Source organism: Notamacropus eugenii, chromosome 1 (genome assembly GCF_028372415.1).
Source record: "Notamacropus eugenii isolate mMacEug1 chromosome 1, mMacEug1.pri_v2, whole genome shotgun sequence".
NCBI lineage: Eukaryota > Metazoa > Chordata > Mammalia > Diprotodontia > Macropodidae > Notamacropus > Notamacropus eugenii.
In genome coordinates this window covers 301,568,160-301,593,721 of record NC_092872.1, presented here as the reverse complement: position 1 = coordinate 301,593,721, position 25,562 = coordinate 301,568,160, and the positions used below count along the sequence as shown (strand labels likewise).

At 36.8% G+C, this 25,562-nt stretch overlaps 1 long non-coding RNA gene across 1 annotated transcript; it reads right to left on the bottom strand.

Annotated features, from left to right (window-relative positions):
• Positions 1-827: 827 nt before the first annotated feature.
• Positions 828-24,461, bottom strand: LOC140525352 (uncharacterized). The gene is made up of 3 exons (XR_011974014.1): positions 24,247-24,461; positions 14,882-15,033; positions 828-1,006 (listed from the first exon to the last, which is right to left on the bottom strand). It is a non-coding gene; the product is annotated as an uncharacterized lncRNA (long non-coding RNA).
• Positions 24,462-25,562: the final 1,101 nt, after the last annotated feature.

Genomic DNA, 25,562 nt, shown 5'->3' with positions numbered 1-25,562 from the left:
ATAGGAAAGCCTATGTCTGGGATAGAGCCTCTTCTCACTAACTCATCCTTTATTCAAATTTATCTTCCTAAAATACAGATTTGACCAAATCATCTCCAATGACTCCGTATAGGTTCCAGAATCAAATGTAAAATTCTCTGTTTGGCTTTCAAAGTCTTTCATAACCTTGACTTTTCCTGCATTTCCAGTATTCCAACACCTCACCCTCCTCCACATACACTGAGATCCAGTGAGACTAGCTTCCTTGCTGTTCCTCGAACAAGAAACTCCATCTCCTAACTCCAAGAGTTTTCATTAACCATCCCCCATAATTAGAACTTTCTCCCTCCTCTTTTGTATCTCCTGGCTCCCCTGGCTCCCTTCAAGTTTAAGCTAAAGTTCTACTTTCTACAAGAAGCTTTTCCCAGTCTTCCTTAGTCTTAGTGTCTTCCATCTAATATTACTCCTGTATATCTCTTATTTGTACAAAGCTTGTTCGCATGTTGTCTCCTCCACTAAACTGAGTTTCTTAAGAGTAAGGACTTCCCCCCCCCCCTTTCTTTGTATCCCCAGCACTTAGCATAATGTCTAGCATATATATAGCAGGACCTTGAGAGATCCTCATAGGTAGCTGGACTCTTTTTCCTAGCCATTGACCAAGAGGTCAGCAGCTACCAGAGCAGCTGTAGCAACAGTCGAAGAGGCTTAGTGACCAATATCTGCAGAAACTGCAAATATCTCAACGAAGCTTGAACATTAGCCTCTCAATTGATGGTCGTAATTCTATGACTTGATTGCTTAGCACTCCCATCTTTGTGTGGAAATAAAGCATTTTTATAATGGGCACCTTTTCTTACTTACCCCTTCCTTGCTGGAGAGGACTCCATAAACTAAAGCCAAAAAATAGAACTTTCTCAGGAATGTGAACTGAGAGTTAAATTGAAGCTCTGGAGTTTCCTTGTTGAGAAGCCTAGTTCCCTTGCCTTGAAAAGGCAAGCAGCTCCGGAGCCAGGAACTCTGACCAAATCTGAGGAAACGAATAGGGATTGGTGAAGGTCCCCGACCTGTCATTGCAGCCTAACTTCCTGATTAGCCATTGTACTAGATAAACAAGTACAGTCAAGCAAAACAAATCCACAACTGACCATGTCTGAAAACACAGGCTGCATTCTGCATATCTAGTATGTCACTTTTATGATAAACGGTAGGAAGTATATGATTCATAATCAGGCTTCTCGAGATCATTACTGATCATTTAATTGAGCAGAGTTCTCAAGTTCTTCATAGCTGAGTTCCTTTAACATTACTGCATTCACTGTAAAAAAAAAACAATTTCTCCCAGTTTTCTTCACTTGATCTGTAACCACTCAAGTCTTTATAGGTTTCTCTGAATCAATCCCTTTATCATTTTTATGGCACAATAATATTCCATGGCATTCTATATCAGAATCTGGGCATAAAAATAAATGTTGTATAATCTTTTAAAATGTTGTTGTAACCTCTTTGCTAATACTTAATTCTTTCAATGATATTCACTAGAGATGTAATTTTTTTCCTCTGCTTTATCCCTCTCTGATTTAGCTTTCAAGACCATCATTGCTGTCCTTCGTGATCAAACAGGACCAAAACTACATCACTGTATTGGGATCAAGGTAAGGCATGTCTATACCACATACTATGGTTGATCAGACCAACATAAATTCCTAAGGCTCTACAGCAGGTCAGGCACAAATAGTCTATATGGACCTTGGGAGTGGAGATGTCTCTAAATTTATACATCTCAAAATTCTTTTGAGCTACTGCAATTCTGCTTTGCTCATAGAGCAAAGTGCCTTCTTTGATGCAGGCACACCATGCTAGATGGTCCTGTTCCATTGTCTCCCATGTCTCACAATTGATTCCAAAGTTCTTCAAAGAGACCTTGAGAGTATCTTTGTATCACTTCTTCTGACCTCCATATGAGTGCTTGTCTTGTGTGAGTTCTCCATAAAATAGTCTTTTAGGTAAACATTCATTTGTCATTCAAACAATATGGCCAGCCCACTGGGGTTGTGCTTTCTGCAGTAGAAAGTTAAGCTAGAGAAGAGACCCCAGTATCAAGTACCTTATCTTGTCAGGTGATCTTCCTAAGACAATTCAAACAGAAGAAATGCCATTTCCTGGCATGGTGCTAGTATACTGTCCAAGTTCCATAGATATACAACAATGAGGTCAGCACAACAGCTATGAAGACATTCAGTTTGGTAGGCAGCCTAATAGTCCTCCACCACACTTTCCTTTGGAACCTTGCAAGCACTGGATTACCTCTGGCAATGCATGCATCAGCCTCATCATCCCAGGAAAATATACTGCCAAGGAGAGTGAACTTATCCACAGTATTCAAAATTTCTCCTTTGCTTAAATCAATGGTTCCATAGATGGTGTGGTGCTGGTTGGTAGAGAACCTTTGTTTTCTTGGTATTAATTATTAGGCTAAAATTAGCACAAGCAGCAGAGAATCAATGCATACTGTTACATCTCAGCCTCAGAGGCTGTATTGAGCACACAATTAAGTGAACAAAAAGTCACACACCAACTCTCCCTCCACTTAAATCGTGGCTCGTAGCCTTTTCAAGTGCAGTAGTTGATTATGATACTGTTTGTGTCTTTGCTGAAGGTATCCAACAGCATCCCTGAAAACATCATGGTAAAAAGCATGGAAGCAAGCACACAGCTCTACTTTATTCCATTGGTGACTGGGGTAGCATGAAGGCATTGTCCATTATCCAGAATTCCTGTAAGCATGTTGCATGGAACTGGAATACAATATTGATGAACTTATCTGGGCAATCAGACTTTGCCATAATCTTCCACAAGCCCTCATGACTGACAATCAGAGACTAATTAAAGGTATTGGTCAGATCAATGAATGTTATGTACAGACCTCTGTTCTGCACCTGGCAGTTCTCTTGGAGTTGTTGGGCAGCAAGCACCATATCAGTTGTTTCCTGATGCTTTCTGAAGGTTCAGTGATTCTTGGGTAGAAGATCATCTTTCAGGTGAAGGATTAGGCTATTAAAGAGGCAAAAATCTTGCTGGCAAAGACTGAGAGAGAGACCCCACATTGTGATTGCCACAGGACATCCTATTTCTTTTTCTTTCATAGAGCATCAAGAACATATCAATATATTAGAAGGACTTTGCAAGTATTTCTTCTTTTCCTATTCTTGCAAACATTTTATATGATATTAGAATTAATTGTACTTAAAATTCATTTGTAAATCCATCAGGTCTTGTTCTCCACCCCCACCCCCACCCTCTGCTTTGGAAATTCACTTGTGACTTCATTTTTTTTTTTGAAATTGGATTACATAAATTTTCTATTTCTTGTGTTAATTGTAAATTTTACATTTTTGTAAATATTCATCCATTTCACCTAATTTATAAGTTTTGTTATCATGTAATATGGCAAAATACTGATTAATAGTTTCTTTTATTTCATAATCAATTTCATGGATGCTCCTTTTTATATTTTTATGAAATTAACTATTTTTTTTGTTCTTAAATCAGACTAGATAAATGGTCATTTACTGATGATTATTTTAGACCATTTAATAATTTTAACATTTCAATTGTTCGGGTCTTTGGGGGTTTTTTTTTGTTGTTGTTGTTTCCCATTTTGTTCAGTTTTTTCCTTGGTTCTTAAATTTTCTCTTTTAATGTTTAATTGAGGTTTTTTATTTATTGGTTTTCTCTCATTTTTTAGTTGTATATTCAACTCATTCCCCATTCTCTCTCTTTTTATAAATGAAAGCATTTAGAAATATAAAATTTCCCCTAAAGACTGCTTTGAATAAATTCCAGAAGTTCAGTGTGTTATCTTGTTATTATCGTGATCATTTTGGATAAAATTATCTATTTTTTCTTTGTTCTTTGATCCACCAATAATTATTTAGTGTCTGATACTTCATACTTTTTCCATTAGTAAGGATATAAGGATGTATTCAGTATTCTACTTTTCTGTATTGATTTATGATGTTTTATGCTTTGGTGCTATGTGTGTGTGATAAAATTGCCCCCTCCTTTCTGTTCCTGTTCTGTAATAGAAAGATCTTGAATCTAACTTTTCTAAAATTTCATCCAGGTTTTAATTTCATTCTTTTTCATTTTTTGTTAGATTTGTACGAAAGGTATGCATTGAAGTTCCCCATTATTATGGCTTTGCTGTTTCTCTTGGTGATTTGATCCATGTGTCCTTTAAGCATTTAGATGCTATGCCATTCAGTACATATATTAAAATTTGCATTTATTAATTATGTATGGTACCTTTGAGTATAATGTAGTTTCTCCACTTATGTCTTTTTGTCATCTATTTTTACTGTTGCCTTGTTCAGGATCATGAATTCTACCCTTACTTTGGGAGTTCATATGAAGAATGATAGCTTTTGCTGCATCTCTTTAACTATGGTAAACTTTCTGTGTTTCAAATGTGTTTCTTGTAGGTTACATATTGTTCAGTTCTGCTTTATAATCAATTCTGGTATCCTCTTCCATTTTATGAGCAAGTTCATTCCACTCTTGTTCATGATTATAGTTACCTGTGATTTTTTTTTTCATTCTACCTTCTCATTTCCTCCCCATCCCATTTTTTATACAGGAGAAGAACATTGTGTAAAAGAGAAGTGTGCATGATACTGGTGATCTAGAATTTAAATGATTTGTTTTCACTCTACTGCCCCTCTTCTCTTCCCCTTGCATAGCCATAAATTTCAGGTTCTATTTCTTTCCTTTTCATCCTCTATTCACAATCCTCTCTCTGATGCTGGCTTTTGTTTTGCTTCTTCTGGCTTCTCTTTCATTAATCCACTTGAATACCCACCCCCCTCTACCTAGTTCTCATTTGAGTTCAATGTTTTCTACACAAAATTCTTTGTATTTGTCTGTTTGTATATTTAACATTCCTTTAGATTTTTCAGATGAAAACAAGACTCATGTGATGCACATTACCTCCATTGCTTTCTTCATGATTGTATACTCTGCTTCATACCTCTTAATTATCTGAAATAGTAAGTTTCACCCCCTTCATCTTCCTTTCTTACCCAATATATTCTTTTTACCCTCCTTTTTCTTTCTTCTCTTAAAATCATCAAAACAGAACAAAATCACCCCCACAAAACTCATTTACCTTATTTAACTCCCATCACCCTTGAAGGCATTAGGATTCTGAAGAGATGATTTCTTCTCTCTATACTAGAATGTGAATACTTCATCATATAGCTCCTTCTAAGTGCATATATGTGCATATGTATGTATGTATGTATGTAAATCACATGAATATGTTATATATTAAGTACATATTATATATGGTTTTCTTTTCACTTCTTTGTTTGAATTTCAATTATTAAATTGTTGAGGGTTTTTTCCAATCAAGAATTTTGAACGTCCTCTGATTAAAGGTCCATTTTTTCCCCTGTAAGGGAATATTTGGTTTGTAGGGTAAATTATTTGTGGTTGAAAAGTCTTTATCTTTTGGTTTTTAGAATAGTTTGTTCCACTATCATCTCTCCTTTGATGTATCTATCCAGTCTTATATGATCCTGATTCTCATTTCATAGAGCTGGAACCCTTTCTTTCCAATGAATTGTAACATTTTTTCCTTTAACCTGGAAGCTCTGAATTTTAATTATGATATTCCTGGAAATTTATATTCTGAAGTTTTTTAATGAGGTGATTGTGGATTTTTATATTTTCACTTTGTCTTCTGATTCTGATAGATCTGGACAGTGTTCATCTATGATTTCTTAAAATGTGACACCCAGGTCTTTTGTTTTGGTTATGATTTTCAAATAGTCTGATAATTCTTAGATAATCTGTCCTTGACCTCTTTTCTAGGTCACTGACTTTTAATAGTAGATACCTTACATTTTCTTCCATTTTTAAGTCTTTGGTTTTGTTCCAACATTTCTTGTTGCCTCACAAAGTCACTGATTTCTTTTTGGTCTACTAATTTTCTCTAAATCCATCTGTTTGGTATAGTTTAGCACTTCCTCTTCTAAACTATTGATTGTCCTCCAAGTCTTTCCTACAAAGCTTTCATTTCATCTATATTCTCTTGCTTCATTTCAGTCAATCAAAAAACATTTATTAAGTACTTAATAAATGGTCAGGCACTGTGCTAAGCACTGCAGATACAAAGAAAGGTAAAAAACAGTTCCTAATCTAAAGTAGTTCACAGTTTAATGGGAGAGACAACACATAAATATTGTACAATCTAGCTATATACAGGATGAATTTGAAGTAATTGACAGAGAGAAGGATCTTGAGTGAATGTAGACCAGGATAGGTCTCTTGCAGAAGATAATATTTTAGTTGGGAATTAAAGGAATCCAAAGGAAGTCAGGAGGTGGAGATGAGGAGGGAAAATATTATAGGCATAGGAGACAGCAAAAATGCCTAAAGCTGGGAAATGGAATATCTTTGTGGAAGAAGAAGGAGGAGTCCAGTGTCTTTGGATCACGGAGCATGTAGAGAGGTGTAAGATGTAAGAAAACTGAAAAGGCAGGGGGTAGACCAAGTTTTGAAGGATTTTGAATATCATAGGATTTTATATTTGATCTGGAAGTGTTAGAAAGTTGCTGGAGTGGAGGTAAGTGGTAATGTGGTTAGATCTGCTCCTTAGATAATTTTGACAGCTCAGTGAAGGATGGACTGGAATAAGGAGAGACTAGTCAAGTAGCAGGCTATTGCTACAGTACAGGCATGAGGTGATGAAAGTTTGCACCAGGATGGTGGCTGTGTTGGAATTGAGAATAAAGTGTATGCAAAAAAATGTTGCAAAGATAAAATTGACAGACCTTGACAGTAGATTGGATATGGGGGAAGTGGAATGAGATATAGTGAGAAATCAAAGTTGATATCTAAGTTGAGAATGTAGATAACTGAGTTGTTCCTTTAATAGCAAAAAGAAGTTAGAAAGAGGGGAAGGAGAGAGAAATAAGAAGTTTGGTTTTTGACATGTTGAGTTTAAGATGTCTACAGGATATCTAGTTCAAGATGTCCAATAGGCAGTTGGAGATGCAAAACTCCAAATCAGCAGAGAGGATAGGGCTAGATAATTAGATTTAAAAATAATCAACAATTGAATCCATGGGAGCTTATGAGATCCCGATGTAGAATTATAGAGAGAGAGAGAAGAATACCTAGAATGGAGTCCTTTTGGAATGGTTTCTTCCAGGTACTCTTGTAATCCTTCTGGACAAGCCATTTTCTTCTCTGAAGTTCTGCTTGTAGTTGCTGCACTGTTATTATCTCTTTTTGAGTGTCTCTCAGAGAACATTCTTGATCCATAATGCTTCATCGTGTTCAGTCTCTTCTGTTGCTCATATATCTAGTCTGGGTTCTTGATTTGAAAAAGTCTATCCCCTCCCACACTCTTAGATAGGGTAATGACACCCTTTTTGGTCCTGATCTTACTTCCTTAGGTTCCCTCTGATAGTTTAATTTCCTTTGATGGATCTGTGCTCAGAGCATTGATGGTCTTCGTATCCCTTTTCAGAGTTCTTCAGTTGACTGTACCTTTATAAAACACTAGGTGGTCTTCTGTTTTCCCCTGCCAGTGTCTTTTTTAATCAAGGCATTACTTTTCTAAGCCTTCTACTTTTCATGGTGATTCTGTGGTTTACTGCCCTCCCTGGGTTTCCTGCTTAAGGCACTACCTGGGCATCCTCCAATGAGGACTTCCAGCCTATTTACCTGTGCTCTGCTGGTATGTTGGGCAAGACCTTAATGCCGTTGTCCAGAGCCTCTGAACATCTTTGTGCTCAATATTAAGCTAAATAAAAAGGAACTTCCTAAAGTTTCTCTTTAGATTTTAGATAATTGTTTAGATAATTTTAGAAAATTGTTCAATATGGTGCTCATTTTAGACAATTCATTGCTACAGTAAAAATGGGAAAGTGGAGCCCTTTATACCTTTAACACACTCATATTACCTGGACATCCTTGAGAATATCAGTAGCTACTGTTATATTCTCCCATGAAGTTGACTTAAATATTGGAACATAAAGATGGCCAGACTGCTGAATAAGCATTATTACATGTTACCTCTCTGCTATCTAAACAACTCCCTCCAGCGAGTTCTGGCAAGACAAGTCAGGGCTTGGGGCTACTCTGGCCAGAGTTCATATTCTAAAAGTACTGAATTATTTGCCTGAGACTCCTCCAAAAGTGTAGTCAGGAGTTACTAGGGGCCCACAAAATATAAGCTTCTCAAATACACAGTTGTCTACAGGATTGGACATGTCTATCTCAGGATTGCTATCAGTTACCTGTACATCCAGGAATAACCATGGTCCAGGCTCAGATCACCTACTGGGTTCCTCACTACTTACATTGGGGGTTAAGGAAAGGATAGTTGCTTTATTCCCCTCCCTTCCCTCCAGAGATAGACTAAAATACATCTGTAATAATCTGTCACCTGGAAAAAAAAGGAAACAAATTAAGTCAGATACAATAGTTTAGGCCTGACTCAGGCCAATCTAGCATCTCAGGTTCAAGACTGAGACAAATGAGATACTCATAAAATATCTTGCAGTTTAAAAAAAAGGATATTTACTTAGCTGTAACAAAGTAAGGGCATTCAGGCAGGAAAAGAATATATAGGACGTATATAGCACTGGATTCATTTGAGAGTAGAGTTTTCTGTCTTTGTGTTGCCTGTGGTGATCTACAGTTAGAAACTAAATAAAGAGCCCTGGATTTTGTACCAAGGTCATACAAAAGCTATGTAAATGGCCCTAGCCCTTAGTTCCCTGAAACAATAAAGTCACAAGGATTCTTTTAGTCCCTCCTAAGAAAGTTGGTCTATGTGGGACTTAGAACACTGCTCATATAACAATTCACTTTTAAAGTTTCACTATTTCACTACCTGCCAAGACAAACCCAGAGACTACATGAACACAATTAGAAAATATTTTTCCACACAAATAAAGGCAGATCTAAATAACTGGAAAATATTGTTCATGGATAGGTTGAACCAATATAATAAAAATTATAAATCTACCTAAATTAATTTACTTATTTAATGCCAAACTACCAAAGAACTATTTTATAAAACTAGAAAAAATAGCAAAATTCTTCTGGAAAAAGGTCAAGAATATCAAGGCAGTCAACAAAAAAAATGTGAAGGAAAGAAGTCCAACAGTTACCAAGTTTCAACACAGTCGTAATCCTCAAAACAATCTGATACTGGCTAAGAAAAGGAGTGACAGATCAGTGGAATAGATTAGGTACACAATACAGTAGTAAATTAATAACAGTAAATTAGTAAATTACTAAAAGTTAGTAAAAGTAATATAGTTTTTGATAAACCCAAAGATGCAAGCTTTTGGAACAAGAATTCACTATTTGATAAAAATTACTGGGAAAACTGGAAAACAGTTCAGCAGAAACTAGGCATAGTTCAACCACTCGCACCATATACCAAGAAAAAGTCAAAATGAGTATTTGATTTAGAGATAGAAGATGATATCATAAGTGTATATCATGGTATATATCATAATTGGTGGAGCAAAAAAATAATCTGTCATATGGATAAGGAAAGACTTTATGAACAAATAAGAGATAGAGAAGATTGCAGGAATGATAATAGATAATTCTGATTACAGGAAATTAAAAAGGTTTTGCATAAATAAAACAATTGCAGTTAAAAGTAGAAGAAAAACAGTAAACCAGGACAGAAAGAGGGAGAATTTTACACTAACTCTGACAAAGGTCTCATTTCTCAAATATATAAGGAACTGAGTCAAATTTAGAAAATTAAGAGCCATTTCTCAATTGTTAAATAGTTAAAGTAAGTTTTCAGAAGAAGAAATCAAAGCTATCTGTAGTCACATAAAATGGTTTAAATTACCATTGATTAGATAAATGTAAATTAAGACAACTCTGAGGCACTATCTCACATATGTAAGATTGGCTAAAGCAACAGAAAAGGAAAATAACAAATGCTAGAATGGAAAAATAGGGATACTACTGGAGTTGGTGGAGCTGAAAACTAGCCCAACTGTTCTGGATAATAATTTGGAACTATCCCCAAACTGTGATCCTTCGACCCAGCAAAACCACTATTAGATCAATATCCCAAAGAGATCAAAGGGAAAGGACCTGTATGTACAAATATATTTATAGCAGGGTTTTTGTGTGTAGTGGTCAATATTGGCAATTGAGAGGAGATGCCCATCAATTGAGGAATGGCTGAAAAATATGATTGTGGTGGAATACTATTGTGCTATAATGATGAAGTGAACAGTTTCAAAAAAACCTGGAAAGACTTATATGAATGGATGCAGAGTGAAATGAACAAAACCAGATCCTTGAACAAAGTAATAACAACATTGTTGAAAATGATCAACTGTGAAAGACTTAGCTACTCTGATCAGCACAATGATCCAAGACAATTCTGAAGAACTCATAATGAAAAATTCTATCTATCTCCAAAGAGAGAGAACTTATCAACTCTAAGTACAAAGTGGCATATACTTTTATCACTTTATTTTTCTAGGTTTTTTTGCAACATGGCTAATATGAAAATATATTTTCCATGATTTCATAGTTGATACCATATTGGTTGCCTTCTCAGTGGTCAGAGGACAGACTGGAGGAAGGAAAATAATTTGGAACTCAAATTGTATGCAGTAACAGGGATGTTGTATGATTAAAAATTGTGAATGGTTCAAGTCGTTTTTCATGTGACTATTCCCTCCCCAACTCTACCCTCCTTATTCCCCTATCCCTTCCCAATTTGTTCCCCTGTTTTCCAACCCAATAAACATTTATTAAGGGCCTACTATGTGCCAGGCTCTGAGCTAAGCTCTAGAAATACAATTAATAAAAAGAAACAGCCCTTGCTCTCAAGGAACTTACAACTGAAAGGGAGAGAACCACATAGAAAAGAAGGTAGGAAAATGGGGTGTGGGGAGAGACCCTAGGGGGCATTTTATTCCATGAAGTTGAAATCTGGCAAAGCAGCAGATGCAAAGTGGAATGAGATGAAGTCCAATTTCTGCCCTCTATAAAGGAAGGGACTGGGAGGAGTTTAGTACTCCACCTTCCAGCCCTCCAATTAGAGGGGAAAGAGGAAACTGAGGGAGGTGTTAATTAAAGATTGAGTTAGTATCATGGTAATAAGATTAGAAGTGATAAATTTAGGGGAAGGGGAAGGGGGGAGGTGGCATTTTGTTTGGTGAAGTTGAAAACAGGTAGAACAGTAGGTACAAAATAGTTTCTACATTAAATTCCTTGTGTGTATATGTCTGTGTGTGTGTTCAAATTTTCCTTAATTCAGTTCAGATAAAAGTGAGGCTCGTGAAGTATTTATTCCATGTACCCCTTTCATGTTTGTATATTTTTCTTTTCTTACATCCTAATTTTGAGAACTAGTAAGGTCTTCCTTCTTCTTCCTCATTTTTTCTCTAGTGTATTCCATTTTCCCTTCCTTTTCTTTCCTCTTTAAAACCAATGAGAACAAAATAACATCCAGGGACTCCATTTTTCTTAGCTACCTCTGCAACCTGGAATTAGCTCTTTCAATTTATTGGCATGTAAATTCTTCATCATCATTTACCCATTTTCCAAACTGCTCAAATAGATTTACTTTATTGTGTTTTTCTTATATCTTGTCACTGCATTTCAAAGATTTTACCCAGTTCTGGCCTTTTCATCATAAACATTTGCCTCTATTCTATTAAAGGTCAATTTAATCCCTATAAGATTATGTTCAGTTTTGTTGGCAAATTATTTTTCATTATAAGTCTTTGTTTTTCTCCTTGTGGGAAATAGCATCCCAAATCCCTTCATTATAGTTGTAACACAGTCTTGTGAGAGCCCATCATTCTTTGGTTCTTTTTCTAGGTGGTTACATTATTATTTTCTTTAATAAAGAAACTCTGAATTTTGTCCATGTCATTCAGCGGGGTTTTCAGTTGGGAGTTTCTTTCAAGACGATTGGTTAATTCTATTTTCATTTTGCCCTCTGATTCTAATAGATCTGAGTAGCTTTTTAAAAAAAATTCTTGAAATACACTTTTGTTTGATCATGTTTTTCAGAGTCAGATCATTCTTAAATTATCTCTTTAACCTATTTCCCAAGTTACTTATTTTAGCATTTAATAGCCTAAATGCTATTCTATTTTTTTTAGTCTTTTAATTTTGTTCTAATACTTCTTGATGTCTCATAAAATAACTCAGCTATGATTTCTCCATTTCTCAGGAAGTGAACTACTTAGGTAAGATTTCCTACTTTCTGTTCTAAGCTACTTTCTCTAATTTTTTTCTCAAGCTATAATTTTATTTTTATCTATTGATTCATTTTTTACATTCCCTCTTGGAGTCCTCATTACCAAGACATTCTTTTGTCCGAAGCTCTATTTGTATTGGTTATTGACTTATTTTATTATTCTGGATTAACCCCCCCAGAGTTTCTTTTAACCCATAATAATTTTTAATTAAGTTTCGTGTTTTCTTTTTTCTGTTTACATCTTCAGCCACAGTTTCCAAATTGGGAATTTATGCAAGAGTCAATTTCTTTCCCCTCCCATAGTCTTACATGGAGAGGGAAGATCTCTGTTCTGTCTCAAATATTCTGTAATCCAGATACAACTGCTGCTTCCACTTCAGTATGCAGGGTCTACATGGGCCTCTAGGACCAGGCCCCATCCTCTGCCACAGAGGCTACTTTTTTCTCCTGGAGGACCCATGTAGGTACTGGCCTCAGCCTTCTTCTGTCTCTCCCTCTATGCATTATCCCCAACTGAGAGTTATTTTTGTCCTTTGCTGTGACCCTGACGAGACCGAATCAGATGTTTTAGACCAGGTTAGCTGGAGGCCTTCTGTAAGATTTCCCTCCCCACCCCCAACTCTCCCCACTATATGTACTTAGTTGTTGAAGTGGCCTATGTTCCTGCTGTAGTTTCAAGTGTGCCAAGGTATCTCCTGCTCTGTCTCCCTCAGCAGTGGCCTAGGAGATAGCTGGCTTCTTCCCCTGATGCTGTTCTGCATGATCCCACCTACTTCAGGCCTGAATAACAGAGTGATGACTGACTTCTACCTTTTCTGGTGCATCTCCACCAAGAACATGCCATCTAGATTTGTGAAACAGGAGCTCATCATCACCATGTAGAAACCTGGTAGTATCAGTCCATATTTGCCATCATCTACCACATGGACCAGATAATTAAGATCTGATTTTCAGTCCTTCTGATATGAGGAAGTAAAACCTGCAGTTTCTGGGTTTTAGTCTCATCTGTATTCAGTCATTCCTCCAAGAGGCTGCAATATTGCTTTTGTCATTTATGGTATCTTTCTGTTTTTTTTATTTTCCTTTTACCTGAATAGCACTCTTTCTCCATTGATGCCTATGGCAGACTTCTTATTTTCCAGTGTTTGGGATTGTCAGGAGTTGGACCTAAACCCATTTAAGTGGTAAAAGGTCTTCTGAAAGACATCAGGATCTTGCTGCAAAGGACTACCATCTACCCCAGATAGGCAAAAGCAATTTTTCTCTAAAAGGTAATTAAATTATCCTTTAGAGTTAATGGGGGCTGGGGCAGGGAGAGACACTAAGATTCAAATTGTTGATGTATCTATCTTTTCAACTAAGTACAAAAGTCATTCATAAGAACTCAGGTGATCCTCTGATGCACCACCATGGCAAATGTAAAGTCAAAGCATCTGTGCCCAGTTTAATCAACATTGTGGGCTTGCTAAGTAGCCTCTCCATTTTATTGTTAAGTATGCTTCTTTTCTGTTAAAGATTAGATGTTCAACACATGTTTCACATCATTCCAATCCCAAACCTGAACCATTGGGTTCAACCTGAGTCAGGCCTAATCAAAAATACTGCTCTCTCCATCCTGGTTATTTTCCTTTGGATGTGATCCAGCATGTCAATTTCCTTCCCAGACAATAGCGTTGCTTTGCTTAGTTGATAAATAAATTCTATTGACCAGAAATAGAATAGAAGGAACAGAAAAGTAAGTAGAAGAGAACTGAGATGTTTTAAGTAAATTATACACTTAATTAAAAACTTTGGGGTCTTTTTCAAGACTCAAAAGTTAAGATTAATTTAATTTAAAATACATGAGATTCTATAGCCTAAGACTATTTTCATTATTCATATCAGAAAATTTTAAAAGAGGATATTTTCAGGTTTAAGTGCCTGTTGCTCTATATTTTACAGGATTAAAATACAGGACCATTTCCATTTAATAATCCTTACCTGGTTTCTAGAGTGCTACTAAACAGTATCTCATATGGGTCAAGGAAATAGGAACTTCCTAACTGCTGTTCCTCAATATTTTCCTCCTAGTTTTAGTTCTTAGTCATGATAGATATGGCCCACATCCCCCTCCCAACTCCCACTCTTCAAGCCTTCATCAGTCAATCATTCCTGCAGTGTTCGGTATGAATAGGTTCAGGCTCCAAGTCTTCCCAGGACTGAAGAAAAAGCTCCTGGTTCCTATAATTCTATCCCAGGGCCCTTAAACTATAAAACAAAAAGTCATCTTGCCTGGAAGATAATGGACAAAAAAATAACTACTATCTTTGAGGGCTTCTGGGTACATGCTTAATGAGTCAATTGTGTGATTCAGCCTAGACACTGAGATTATTAAATGGTACTCTTATGGGTCATTTAGCAGGACAAATTATCCACTTGGTAGGCATAAAGAGAGAAACAATCCACTATTTCTCCCTCTCTTCTTCTCTCCAGATCATATGGCAAGGAACTCTCTCTATCTGGGACATGACAGAGATGCTTTCCAACAGCCACAAGGCAGCTAAGGTCTGGGCCTCAAGCCCTTGGCTGCTTCTATTTTGTGTTTCCTTCCCTATACATAGTTGACTAAATAATAATCCTGACATTTCCTACCTGAGGGCACAGTGAGTCTGAGTGGTCCACAACTTCTGTGTGCTTCAGTTGGTGTCACTTGTCTTCAGCAGATGTTTCCTGAAGTAGCCACAGCGCTTCTCAAAAGAGAGGATGGCAACCAAAAGGAGAAGGAATCTAGGTCCTGGTGTGGCCTAAGAGAAGCCATAACCTTTGATGTAGTTGTTCAGACAGTACCAAATCAAAGTGAAAATGAAATATGTATTCAACAGTCCACTAAACTACTCACGTTTTAAGTATCATCCTCTTGGAAGTCCATAACAGGAATTACAGGTTATTGTATCAAACTTTAAATCTTTGTCAATGAGTGCTTATTAGCCTTTTGTATTATAAGCATTAGTTTTGTATGAGGGGAAATAAATAGCCAATATACCTGATCAACATTACACATTGAGTACCTCACTGTTACACTTAAGTTTTAAATGATACCCCCCCAGAGCTCCAAATTAAAAATCCATGGTAACAAAAGAACTTGACCCCCCATCCAAATGGGAGAAGACAAGTACCCTAGCCCCCTTGGGCCCAGTGACTCTGTTTTAACATTTGTCATCAATTCAAAGGTATATTTCCCTACATTTCTACTTTGAATATTTGTACTACACTCCTTTTTTCACCCTTCCTATTCTCAACAAAACCCCTCTGTCTACTGGGAGGTGCGAAGCAGACCACCAAGTATGGTCTTTAGAGATGCTGGTGGTCTGCATGTTGTACACTGAAAAGCTATAACCATGGTAAGTGTTTTTTCAGCTGATTCAAACTTAAATTTTCCTCATCACTACTTCCTACTACCAAGTTTTGGCAATAAAATGACTAGCTTATACTCATCAATAAATACATTACATAAACCACATCTTAAAAATGAGAAACTTTCACCCAAAGCTTTTTTTGTGGTCTTCAAGTATCTGCTAACGCCATTGGCCACATGGTAATGTCTTCTTCTCAATAGAGGACATTCATAAAAAACCACCACATCAGCATTAAACCTCAGATCTAAGTTTATGGTTTAGATTTTTCAATAAAAAGTTTGAGCCAGTTAGTTTGTTTGTCTTTAAACATTTATACAGAATAGTTCACTGTGACCAACAATCCAGTGTAGTATCCTGTCCAAGATAAATTTGCATTAATTCTACATGGATTATTTATGATGCAGCTGTTTCAGCAGTAAGCATCCTCGTGCTTGTTCTATCATAATGCAAAATAAAGCACTCATCTCCACCCTTTCAACTTCATTAGATTTCCCAGCTCAGTAAAGTGAGTATAGAGAGGAAAGAAGCCTTATCCTCCAAGCAGTATATAAGTAACCTAGGGTCATTCTTGCAGCAATGAAACTCTCAAAAAGACCTTTAAACTCTAGAAAGTACATTTTAATGGTGAAGGGGTCCATTTAAAACAACCCTGGCATTTATATTTAGGTTTTTGTGTTTGTGAAAGATATTTTTGCAGGATAACCCATTTAAGCCTTGCAGCTGTTGGTTATGAGTGCCTGCCCAAGTGCAAATTTATTTTACAAATACATTTATCATCTATCAAATATATTGGCTGGCAAAGGTTTTGCACATTCCTTAGCATGCAACATGCTGGCTTCCAATTATTCTGAAACCACTCAAACACACTCATTTTGTTCTTTATCTTCCTTCAAGAAAGGCTGAAAAGCTTTGTCTGGGAGGTGTTTGGATTAAGTGGCATTCCTGCTGAATCTACAGTCTGTCTGGACCATGAAGCCATTATCTGGATGAATCAGCTGGTTATTTGAGCTTTATAAGTGTAACACCTGTTTCAAAAGTCTATCCTAAAAAGCTGTAGAAACTGTTACTATCTCTTTTCTCAGAACACAAAAGTCAAGAGTTACAGTTATAATTGTCATTCCACAAGGTACTTCTTCTAATGGAGTCTGGTAGTATCTATTTTTGACCTTGATTTATGAGAATCTGGGAGATCAAATATGGAAACAAAAGAAACAAAGTGAAGTGAAACATCTTTCTTGTGAGCACTGTCAACTAGTTTCTGAAGAAACATAAAGAGAAATTTATAAGGAGTGAGATTGTAGAGAAGCTTTTAAGAGTGATGGCTTGAGGAAAGCAATAAAGGTAGTTTTCCTATATTGGTTGAAAAGAAGGTGATGACTGATGCAGCTTGATAGACCTGCTCTAACTTTTATCTTGTGAAGAAGATAAATAGAATTATTGAGCATTCTGGTATCTTGAGCCAACTGAACAATAAAACCATGTTCTTGTAAGTGAAGTCTTCTGCTACTACTGTGAGGGTTTGAAGTGACTGGTTATGTTCTTTCTCCTACCTCAAATATTGTAAAAATTTCCATAGCTTTGTTTAATGATTGATTTCATTATGTATAAATTACATGTTCATTAACTTGAATATTAATCCCAGGAGATTAATAAGGGATTTAATAAAGATATGACTACTACTAGGAAAACTACTACTAGTTTTTTGAATAAATAATATTTGATTAATTGGGGGCACTCTGAGCTTAATTGATTAATAATAGCTAGAATTTACAAGGTACATTACGTTTGTGAAATTCTTTTCAAATATTTCATTTTATCTTCTTATAACTCTAGAAGATGGGGCTATTATTATCACCCTTTTACAGAAGAGAACTGAGACAGACTTAAGTGACTTGCCCAGGGTCACACTGCTGATAAATATTTGAGACCAGATTTGTATTCAGGTCTCCTTGACTCCAGGTCTAACATTCTATCCATTCTACCACATAGCTTCCTCTAAGAGGAATTGAGAGATGTTGAAATGTTACTAATGAATACAAACATACCCTAATTTACCTTATAGTTCAGGCAAAATGATAAAATTAAATATGGAAACAAATCAAGAAGCAAGCTGAGGGAGGGTGTGACCAAGAAATTAGGTTGTTCAATCTATGTAACTTGTTACACAACCAAATGGGGACCCTAATTTAAAAAAATTTAAGAAAACATATATACATGTATAATTAATGACAAATGATTTTTTTTTCCTAGAAGAAAAGAAATATCATCTTCAAGTGATCACACTGGTTTGTAGACAGCTCATTTACCCCAGAAAGAGATTGGTTTTGTTTCAAAAGTCTGTGGGAGCTAGAAGCTTTTTTGGGGGGGGGGGGGAACTTTCTAATTTAAGCCAGGAGCTGTTGCTACACTGACTGATGCATTAGGCTCCACCTTAGAAGTAGTCCAGAAGTGGGATGGCTTGGAATGGTCATCAGCATAGGCAAACACTGTTTTTCCAGGGACCAGACAAGGTCTGGGAAACCAAATTCATTCCAGGACCAGGGAAAAAGTGTTCAAACCATTCCTCTGATCCAAATTGGACAGTTCCCACACTGGTTCAAGACAGCGTCCCCAGAGCCAACCCAGAGCTAACCTGGTATGTAAGCGGGGGTGGAAAGACATTGAATTAGTAATGTTGGATTTTGCTCCATATTGAATTATTCCAGATGGGAGAAAAGTTTTGCTGAAAATTGAATGTTCCTGAAATCTTTGACTGCTTTTATCCCCTAGAAGTAAAAGAAGAATTCAGTGTCATTAGAAATATGTGAAGTACAGAATTCAAAATTTCCTTTTCATCATCTTTCTGATTTCATTCATTTCTCTTCTCTTCATCCCATTTACCTATTTTCTTTAGGGTTCCATTGCTGAAACATCAAGAGACTTTGTAGAATAATTAACTGAGCCAGTTCATGCTGAAAACAATAAGTCTTTTTGTTTAGCATAGAAGAAAAAGCCAAATAATCCTGACAATCAAAGACATCCCCCCCTTTAAAAAAAGGAAGAGAAGGCAGGCGTAATAAAAGAAGGTTACTAATACATTGGGAATATAACAAGAAAGGCAAAAAGCAGTCCTTGTTCCTAAGGATGTAAACTCCAATGGGGGAGATTACATGTATAAAACTAGGTACATACCATATATATGTGTGTGTGAGTGTGTGTATAAATAGTTAGTATTTATAAGGTAGATGAAAATACTCTTAAATGGGAAAACACAACTGGAGGACTAAGGAAGTCCTTCTACAGAAGGTAGAATTTCAGTTTATTCTAAAAGGAATCCAAGGCAGCTAGGTAGTTCAAATCTGGCCTCAGACACTTCCTAGCTGTGTGACCCTCAATAATTCACTTAACTCTGTTTGCCTCAGCTTCCTCATCTGTAAAAATGAGCTAGAGAAGCAAATGGTAAACCACTCCAGTATCTTTGCCAAGAAAACCCCAAATGGGGTCACAAAGAGTTGGACATAACTAAAACTAAAACAAGTAAACAACAACAGAAGGAAGATAGGGAAATTAAGAAGTAAAGATCAGGGAAGAGCATTCCAATCACGGGGGACAACATGTATGTACAAAAGCATACAGACAGGAAATGGAGGTACTTCAAGTAGGGCAGTGCAATTGGATTGTAGCATCCATAGAAGGCAGGAAAGTCTAAGAAGACCACAGACTGATGGGGGCAGGTTATAAAGAGCTTTGGATGATAGACAGAGAACTCTATTTCTGATCCTAGAGGCAATATGGAGCCACTGGAGCTCACCGAGCAGGGAGATAACATGACCAAGCCTGAATCTCAGGAAGATCACTTTGGCAATTTAGTGGTAGACTAGGGTAGGGAGAGAGTTGAGTCAATGTGATGACTTAAAAGGCTATTACAATAATCTATGAGAGAGATCATAAAGGCCCAAATTAGGGTCATGGTTGTAGGAGTGCAGATATATAAATAAGATATGTTGTAAAGGTAGGAATGATCGATGTGGCAAGAGACTGGACATGTGGGGTGAGTGGGAGTAAGGAGTGGAGGATGACACCAACATTGTGTGACTTTGTGCCTCTGAAGATGGTGGTGCCTTCAACAGTAATAGAGAAGTTCCAACAAGCAGAGTTTGCCAGATATGATGGGTTATATTTGGGTATGTTGAGTTTGAGATGCCTATGAGACATGTAGTTTGAGATGTCAAAAAGACATTTGAAGATACATGAGTTTAACTCAGCAGAGTGACTAGGGCTAGGGAGATAGATGTGGGAATCATTGGCATGGAGATAATTGAACCTATGATTCTGATAAGAATATCAAGTAAGGTCATATAGTACAAAAAGAGATTTAAAGGACAGAGTACAGAGCCTTGAGAAATACCCACTGGTTATTGAGTATAATCTGGATGAAAACTGGGGAAAGAGGCTGAGAAAGCAAGGTTAGGGAGGAAAACCAGGAAGGAATAGTGTCACAAAAACCTGGAAAAGAGAAAGCATCCAAGAGGAGGTGATTGACAATGTTAAAGGTTTCATAGAGGTCAGGGAGGATCAGGATTGAGAAAAGACCATTAGATTTGTCATTAAGAGACCACAGGTAATGTGGGAGAATGCATTTCTCAGTTGATTAATGAGAATGAAAGCCAGGCCATAGAGAGTATAGAAGAAAGTGAGAGAAGAGGAAGAGAAGGCAATGATTTTAGATAGATTTCTCAAGATTACAGGATGACAGCTAGCAGGGCTGGTCAGATCAAATGAGAGTTGTGGGAGGGGGTTGGGTTTGGGGGAGCTGTTTATTTTAAGAAGGGGGGAGACACAAGAATGTTTATAGTAAATAGAGATGGAGCCAGTTGATAGGGAAAGATTGAAGACAACAAAGTGAAAGTATAGCAGGGTAATTCAATAGTGCAGTTGCAAGGGAGTAAGGAATCAAAGGCAAATGCAGAAGAGTATTCTCTGGCAAAAAGGGCTACCTCTTCATCTGAGACCAGAATGAAGAAGACATTTGGATGAGATATGAGGTGGAGGGTACAAGGGAAAGCTGTCAGTGAATGATCTCAATTTTTCCAGTGAAGTATAAAGCAAGCTGACAGGGTAGGATTAGAGAGAAGGAAGACCAGGAAAGGCTGCAGAAGGGACAAATAGATACAGATATAGAGATGATAGATGATAGATAGATAGATAGATAGATAGACAGATAGATAGATAGATAGATAGATAGATAGATAGATAGATAGATAGATAGATAGATAGATGATAGATAGATAGATGGATGGATGGATAGATGGATGATAGATAGATCAATACACAGATAGATAGATAGGTAGACAATAGAAAATTGCAAGCATTTGCCAAATATATACAAGTGATTTGGGCATTAGACAGGAAAGCTGTATGTAGACAGTAACATTCAAGCTGAGTTTAGAAAGAAATTAGGGATTCTTAAGAGGTGAAGGTAAAGAGAGAATGTATTCCAGACATGGGGGACTGTGCAAAGACGTGGAGATGGATTTTTGTTTGTGAGGAAAAGAAAGAATGCTAGTTTGGCTGGACTGAAAACTACATGAAGGAAAGTAACATACAATAAACCTGGGAAGGAAATTTGGAACCCACTTACATAAGGATTTAAATGCCAAAGGAGTTTTTTTTTATTTTATTATAGAGATAATAGGAGGCCTTTGGAGTTTATTAAGCAGAGAGTTGATATACTCAAACCTGTGCCTTAGAAATATCAGCTTTGGCAGCTGTGTAGAGGATAAATTAAAGTAGGGGAGAGACAAGAAACTGGAAGATCAGTTAGGAATCTATTGCAACAATCCAGCAAAAAGTAATAAGTGCTCAAGCTGGAGTGCTAACTTGAAGGAGAAAGAAAGGAATGAATGTGAGAGGTGTAGAGGTAGAATCAGTCAGTTAATAAATATCTATTAAACACCTATGATGTGCCAGGCAGTGTACTAAGTGCTGGGAATGCCAAAAAAGGCAAAACGCAATTCCTGCTGTCAAGGAGCTCACAGTCTTATGGTGAAAAAAATTGCAAAACAATTTGCAAACAGCTAAAGAAGTGGCTCAGTAGATAGAGGACTGGACTTGGAATCCAGAAGACTTATCTTGCTGTGTTCAAATATGGCCTCAGACACTTACTAGCCATATGACTCTGGGCAAGGCATTTAACACTGTTAGCCTCAGTTTCCTCAGCTGTAAAATGAAGTGGAGAAGGAAATGGCAAACCACTCCAGCATCTTTGCCAAGAAAACACCAAATATGGTCATGTAGAGTTAGACACGACTGAACAACGATAGATGTACAAACAATTTATGCACAAGATAAATTTGAAATAATCAACAATAGGAGGGCAATAGAATTAAATCAGGAAAGGCTGCTTGCGGAAAGTGGGATTTTAGCTGATATTTCAATGAAGTCAAGAGGTAGAGATGAGAATGGAGAGAGTTCCAGGCATCGGGAACAATCAAGGAAAATATCCAAGGTCAGGAGATGAGCTTATTTGAGGAACAGAAAGGAGGTCAATCTTATCGGATCACAGAGACAATTGGAAAAGTAGGGAGAAGTTGAAATACTTGAATGCTAAATAGAGGATTCTATATTTGATTCTTGAGGAAATAGGGAGCCAATGGAAGGGGCTTAGGGGAAGAAGCTCTATGCCTTAGGAAGATCACTTTGGCAGCTGAGTAGAGTGTGGACTGGAATGGGGAAAGATTTATGAAAGGGAGACCAACCAAAGGGAGACCAAGGGAGGCTATTGTAATAATTCAGATGTGAGATGATGAGGAGCTATGCAGGGGTAACTGTGTCAGAGAAGAGATGGGATATATACAAGAAATATTATTAAGGAAATATCAATAGACCTTGGCAACAGATTAGATAGGTTGAGAGAGAATGAGGGGTTGACGATGAAACTTAAGTTGTAAGCCTGGGTGATTAGGAGAATAGCAGTGCCCTCAATAGTAATAGGGAAGTCAGGAAGACAGGAATCCTTGGGAGCGGCAAGGGGAAAGATGAGTTCACTTTGGGACACATTGGGTTTAAGATATCTATGAGATATCCAGTTAAGAGGTCCAATAGGCAGTTATAGATGTGAGATTGGAGGTCCACAAAGAGGTTAGGACTAGATAAGGAGTGAGAATCATCAGCATAGAAATGATCATTAAATCCATAGGAATTGATAGTGAAATAGATAGAAGGAGAAACAAAGAGAAACTGAAACAGAGCTTGTGGAACACATAGTTAGAGGGAATGACTTGGATGAAGACCCAGCAAAGGAGATGGTTTCATGATTGTCTCCAGCTTTGTTCAGCAGGCTTTGTAACTGATTCAATATGTTGAGTGAGGTTGGGTGAGGTGTCAAGAAAATCTCCAAAGATGCAAATCTGGCTTACTAGAACAATAATGTGACGCTAAATGGAAAGAGGGAAATTCACAAGAAGGGTTGATTTAGGGGAAAAGATAATGAGTTCTGTTTCAAACGTTGAGTTTGAGATGCCTAAGGAGCATGGAGCTTGAAATGTCTAATAGGCAATTGGTAAAGCAAGACTGGAGCTCAAGAAAGAGGCCAGGGCTGAATATGTAGCTCTGTGAGCCATCTGCACAGAAATGATAATTATACCCATGGGAGCTGATGAGGTCACTAAGAGAGCATAGAGGAAGAAGAGTTCTCAAAATGGGGATACACACAGTTATGGTGACAGTATATGGGAAAATATTTAGCAAAGGATACTGATGCATAGTGAGATAGGAGGAGGAGTGAGTGAGTGATGAGAGGAAAAGAGGAGGCTCACATCAAATGGTCTCCATTTTTTCAGTAAAATATTAAGTGAGTACTTCAGCTGAGAGGCGTAGTATAGAAAGAAAGAAGGAAAAAGAATATCTAGAAAAGTTACTGCAAGAAGTGCAAATGAGAATCAACTAAGAAAGAGTAAAAAGATCATGCAGTGAAGGTTCAGTTGAGTTCAGGTAACAGATTTATATTGGACACAAAACATAGCACATGAATATGGATAAAGAATATGGTTGGGGGGAATAATCCAAGCTTAGGACTATGTTAGGTAATAGGATATAGGATAAGGGAGTAAGGGATTCAACAGTAGAGAACATTGCAAAATAATAATACATTTTGACCTATGTTGGGAGAAATCTTTCTTTGTGGATATCAAGGTAGCAAAGTTTTAGGGTCAATGCCCCTTACGCGTTTTTCCACAGGGTGATCACCCTTCCCTCTGCCTGCTACTAACTCATTTTCCTTAATCATTTTCACTCCCAAGTTTCAAGGAAATTTACAGGTGTGTTTTGATATTTCTTCATAAATTATTAAAATAATAACTATCTCATCAATTAGCTCTGAGCCCTTTACTGCAGTTTATTAAGTATTATTTACTAAATAAACTGTAGAAACCTTTTTCCCGTTAAGCTTTTGCTCTTCTCCTTTCTAATCTCCTAGGCTTAAAAAAAATCAAGATTATTGTCAATTTAACATATTAACAATGTGAAAAACAACAAAACAAAGATTCAAATAATTATTTATAATGTATCATCTATGAGAATACATAGCCAAAGTTACTTTGAACCATCACCACAATGGCTGACCTCCTCAGTTCTGGAAACACAGTCCCACCATCAACTCTAGCAGAATATCAATTTAAGTTTATTCTCAGGAACTCTCTTCATCTTTCTTAATAAAAACAGTTCTTTTAAAAAGAAGTCCTTTTTCTCCATCTTCTTACATTTTTTTCAAGCTATTGCAGTTAACAATCTCTTCAAAATGATAGTTAAAATTGAAAGTATTCTTACAATTTTCTCAAAGAATGACAGTTAAACTGTAATGGTCCAAGATTCCATTAACTCTTAAAGAAACAGTAACAGTATCTGTGGGAAAGGCATTTGAAGCTGGTATTGCTTTATATATCATGCAGCTTCACTGCTGTGTTTTCAAATAAAACTATCACTTGTAAGTTTTTGAATTTATGGGAGCCATTATAAATGTACTTTTAAGCAGTCAGAACCAAAGCAGGGAGTGATTGTGCTTTGTAAAAGACATATAACATATGACCCTCTGTCCCTCTGATTGAAGGAAGAAGCCATGAACTCCAAAACCTCCGTACAAGGAGGAAACTCAGATCAGAGTATCTGACTCACCTGGCTGCACTAATTTGGGACTTTTCCACCATTTTCATAACCAGATACTTTGTTCCCTCTCCCTCTACCCTTTTAAGAATCCTTTTGTGCATTCTCTCTCCCTCTTCTCTCTCCCCACTAAATTGTAGGTTCGTTGAGGGAAGAGACTACTTTTTATTTTTTTTCCTATTTTTATCCGCAGTGCTTAACACAATGCCTTGCACATAATAAATGTTTACTGACTAACTAGATTGCTGGATATGATCATAATATTTCTAAAATAATCATTGAGACATTTAAATGATTAGGAGAACAAGAAAAATATAGACAATTAAAAGTAACAAAGGAAATTCAAAATCAAAAAGGAAAAATAAGTTTCTAAAGTTTTAAAGTTAACCCATAATAAAGTTATTGAACTGCAGTTAGAGTGGGAGCCGGTGGTTGAAACAAAGATAGCTCAATTTCATTAAGCCATCAGTTACTAACTGGTTATTTTCAAAATTACCAAAATTTTTAATTTAACCTTTTCTTTCACTTTCAAATAAAGCTGTAATTCTAGACCGCATGTAAATTGCTTTGGGTGAAAATGCCCTTAGCACAACTTCTTTAAAGGAAGTATCCAAATGGAAAAGATGAATTTGTCACCCATTTCTCTACATCATTTCAGACAGGTTCTGTGAACTCTGGACATCATAAGAGTATTAGGAAACAAAATTGACCCAAAGGGTGTTTTTGTTGATATTTGGAGGGTGGAAGGAAAAAGCAATTTCCTGGAAAAACTCATAGAA